The 4,796-nt window shown below is 45.2% G+C and overlaps 1 pseudogene; it reads right to left on the reverse strand.

Moving 5' to 3' along the window:
* Nucleotides 1-2,046: 2,046 nt before the first annotated feature.
* Nucleotides 2,047-3,390, reverse strand: LOC147377791 (glyceraldehyde-3-phosphate dehydrogenase pseudogene; annotated as a pseudogene).
* Nucleotides 3,391-4,796: the final 1,406 nt, after the last annotated feature.

Below are 4,796 nucleotides of genomic sequence, written 5' to 3' on the forward strand. Positions count from 1 at the left end.
GTTTAAGAATCATGGGAGGAGTTGTTATATTGTGGCAGAGTTGGAGAATCTGCACCTTGATACTTAAGTTTTCCTGAAGAATTTTCTGATTAAATCTTTATTACTTTGCATTTCAGGAGACAATTTAGGCCTGTGTGTGTGTGTGCTGTGTGTGTATGTGTGTGTGTTATTCGCTCAGTCATGTCTGACTCTTTGAGACCCCATGGACTGTAGCCTGCCAGGCTCTTCTGTCCGTGGGATTCTCCAGGCAAGTGGGTTGCCATGCCCTTCTCCAGGGATCTCTCAAGAGGCCTAGAGGCAAGAATTACACACACACACACACACACACACACGTATACACACAGACAGGCATTATCTCTGCCTTGCAAGATTTTGCAGTCTAGTGAAGGACAGATACGTAAAAAAGGCAACCACCATCCATTGTGATGAAACAATATTGATAGCAGATACAAGTGTGAGGGAAGGATAGATAAACTTATTGGGTTTAACTGGGGAGTTCAGACAAAGTTTGGGAACACAGATAGCCAAGAGCCTTTCCATTTTCAGTTTCAAGGCAAAAACGTATTTCAAAGAGTGACGAGCAAGTGGCACCTGTCATGTATCACCAGGAACAGAAGTCTAAACACTCTGTCCGCTGCATCTTGGTAAAGAAATCACCAGGACAGCACAACTCACCCAGATGCTGGAATGGACAAGGCTTTACTCACACAGAAGGGAAAGAGCAAGATCAGTTCCAAGGTTAGATGAGGGTGCCCCAGGGCTAGCAGTTCCCTCTCGGCTTCAGATGCAGGCTAATTGTCCTGCATGAATCCCTTTTGGGTTGCAGTAACAGGATTCAGTCCCCTCCCCCAAAGAGGACAGATACCATAGTACATTGGCCAGGTGTCACCACGCACATGCTTAAGCAGGAAAAAGGAGCACATGTAGAAACATGGAATCTGAAACAGGGAAAGATATTCCCACATAAGGTGATAGCCCGGCACAGGCTCTGGGGACTTTATCTCCTAGAAAGGAGATGTCCCAAGCTCACAGCCCATTCTCACATAGTGAAGTAAGTAGGGGGTCGAAAGATTACCTGCTTGTGTGCTTGAGACAAGCTTCCCCAACATAGAGGCTTAAACCAAAAAAAAAAAAAAAAAGAATCTATTGTTTCATGTAACTAAGCAAACCAGGGCTAGTTGGCTTCAGGTATAGCTATCTCTAGGTGCTGAAATCCAGTCCTCAGAGATCCAGTTTTCTCCATTTCTCGTGCTTCCCTCTGCTTTAGCTTCATTCTTAGACAAGTTCCTTTGGGAGTTTATCACAGAATGTTAAGGCTTAAAATTAATTTTTCAGGCTTCTGAAATTATTTGTAAAACTTTCCATTGGCCTAACGGGTTATACGACCACCTCTGAATCAATCACTATGGGCAACACACCTAGACTTAAATTCCCACTGTACTGTCACTAGCTTGTTTTACTGAGGTGAACCTCAGTAATCCCCATGACACAGCGGATAATGCTGCATGGCTTGTACTAGTAAGGTCAATGAATGCTCACTAATGGGTAATTTTGGTTATCATCATTATTATAGATCTGTATTCTGAAAGGAATTGACTTCATTGTTCAATATAGGGAATTGCTATTTGTGTTTTCTAAACAATCTTCCTGAGTTAAGCCCAACACATAAATGCCCATATATGATCAACACACATCCTGGAAAGAAAGGGCTGCTATCATACCAACTGGCCCAGTGTGTGACAAGAGCCACTGGAAGACACCAAGCCAGGCAGATTTGATTTTAGATAGATTTCTAGATAACAACTCTTTAAGAAAAAAAAATTTGAAACTCTCAGAACCACAAAGATTTCAAACATCTTTTGTATATAATTCTATTCATGCCTCCAATTCTGATTTGAATTCTGACTCAACTCCATGGAAAGTTTGGAAAGAAATTTTCTTCCTTTTATTATTTTTCTTTTTTGGGGGGTAAAGTGAAGTTGCTCAGTCATGTCTGACTCTTTGCGACCCCATGGACTGTAGCCCACTAGGCTCCTCAGTCCATGGAATTTTCCAGGCAAGAATACTGGAGTGCGTTGCCATTTCCTTCTCCAGGGGATCTTCCCAACCCAGGGATTGAACCTGGGTCTCCTGCACTGCAAGACAGACGCTTTACCATCTGGTAAAGGTACTTTATTGATGGTACATGACAAGGTAGGGCTCCCTAACCCTCGCCTGCCTCAAGAGGTCTGGGATGGAAACTGTGTGGGCCTTGGGAGATTTCTCAGTGTGCTGGAGGATCAAGGTGGGGCAAGGACTCCCCAAGAGTTGAGGACCTCTCTCTTCCTTTCATGCTCTTGCTAGGGCTGGTGGTCCAGGGACTCTTACTCCTCGGAGGCCATGTAGACCGTGAGGTCCATCACTCTGTTGCTGTAGCCAAATTCATTGTTGTATCAGGAAATAAGCTTGACAAAGTGGTGATTGAGGGCAATGGCAGCCCCAGCATCGAAGGTAGAAGAGTGAGTATCACTGTTGAAGTCGCAGGAGACAACCCAGTCCTCAGTGTAGCCCAGAATGCCCTTGAGGCGGCCCTCTGACACCTGCTTCATCACCTTCTTGACCTCATCATACTTGGCAGGTTTCTCCAGGCAGCAGGTCAGATCCACAACCAACATGTTGGGGATGGGGACATGGAAGGACATGCTCATGAGCTTTCCATTCAGCTCAGGGATGACCTTGCCCATGACCTTGGCAATGCCAATAGAAACAGAGATGAGTTTTTGGGCAACCCCTTGGCCATCGCACCACGGTTTCAGAGGAACCATCCATAGTCTTCTGGGTGGCAGTGATGGCATGGACTGTGGTCATGAATCTCTCTACCATGCCAAAATGGCCATGGATGACCTTGGCCAGTGGGGAGGGGGGGAACAAGCAGTTGGTGGTACAGGAGGCACTGCTGACAATCTTGAGGAAGTTGTCATAATTCTCATGGTTCACACCCATCACAAACATGGGGGCATCAGCAAAAGGCAAAGATGATGACCCTCTTGGTTCCACCCTTCAAGTGAGCTCCAGCCTTCTCCATGGTAGTGAAGATATGAGTGGACTCCACCACATACTCAGCACCAGCATCACCCCATTTGATGTTGGTGATATTTCACTCTTGGAAAATGGTGATGGCCTTTCCATTGATGATGAGCTTCCCATTCTCAGCCTTGATTGTGCCATGGAAATTGCCATGGATGGAATCATACTGGAACACATAGACCATGTAGTGAAGGTCAATGATGGGGTCACTGATGGCAATGATGTCTACTTCGCCAGGTTAAAAGCAGCCATAGTGACCAAGTGCCTGATACAGCCAAATCCATTCACTTTGACTTTCACCATCTTCTTTCAGGGATGCATCTTACATAGCATGGACGATGTGGCTCTCTGTCAAATCAGGGAGGAGCAGAGAGCTGCAAAGGATTTTTCTGCTTTGAGGTTAGTGAGATCAGGATCTGGATTTTTATCACTCCGTCCATCTTATTTCATTTGTCCAAGTGGAACCAGGTCATTGCATCCCCTTGACACTGTTCCCACTGGGGCTTTCACTGGATGAGCATCCCCCAAAAGGCCCTCCCTGGGCTCTGTTGAATGAGGCCTCGGTAGAAGAGAGGCTATAAAATGATATGTCTTTGAAACTGAGCAGGACCCTGTGAGGTTCCTGGGCACTGAAGCCTTCCTGTGTCCCCATTTTCTTGTTTGTAGGAAATTGGCTTCAGCCTCCATGACTTTCTCTGAGTTCTAAGGGGCAGGTTCAGTTTAGTTCAGTCGCTCAGTCATGTCCAACTCTTTGTGACCCCATGGACTGCAGCATGCCAGGCCTCCATGTCCATCACCAACTCCCAGAGTTTACTCAAATTCATGTCCACTGAGTCAGTGATGCCATCCAACCATCTCATCCTCTGTCATCCCCTTCACCTCTTGCCTTCAATCTCTCCCAGCATCAGAGTCTTTTCAAATAAGTCAGCTCTTCGCATCAGGTGGCCAAAGTATTGGAGTTTCAGCTTCAATATCAGTCCTTCCAATGAACACCCAGAACTGATCTCCTTTAAGGTGGACTGGTTGGATCTCCTTGCAGTCCAAAGGACTCTCAAGAGTCTCCTCCAATATCACAGTTCAAAAGCATCAATTCTTCGGTGCTCGGCTTTCTTTATATTCCAACTCTCACATTCATAAGTGACTATTGGAAAAACCGTAGCCTTGACTAGACAGATCTTGGCAAAGTAATGTCTCTGCTTTTTAATATGCTGTCTAGGTTGGTCATAACTTTTCTTCCAAGGAGTAAGCGTCTTTTAATTTCATGGCTGCAGTCACCATCTGCAGTGATTTTGGAGGCCCAAAAAATAAAGTTGGCCACTGTTTCCACTGTTTCCCCATCTATTTGCCATGAAGTAATGGGACTGGATGCCATTATCTTCGTTTTCTGAACGTTGAGCTTTAAGCCAACTTTTTCACTCTACTTTTTCACTTTCTTCAAGAGGCTTTTTAGTTCTTCTTACCACAAGGGTGAGTTCTTCTTACTATAATACTTTCTGCCCTGAGGGTGGTGTTATCTGCATATCTGAGGTTATTGATATTTCTCCCAGAAATCTTGATTCCAGCTTATGCTTCCTCCAGCCCAGCATTTCTGATGATGTACTCTGCATACAAGTTAAATAAGCACGGTGACAATATACAGCCTTGACGTACTCCTTTCCTGATTTGGAACCAGTCTGTTGTTCCACGTCCAGTTCTAACTGTTGCTTTCTGACCTGCATACAGGTTTCTCA

Source organism: Bos grunniens, chromosome 2 (genome assembly GCF_055505025.1).
Source record: "Bos grunniens cultivar Pamir isolate PY7600 chromosome 2, Bosgru_T2T1.0, whole genome shotgun sequence".
Taxonomy (NCBI): Eukaryota; Metazoa; Chordata; class Mammalia; order Artiodactyla; family Bovidae; genus Bos; species Bos grunniens.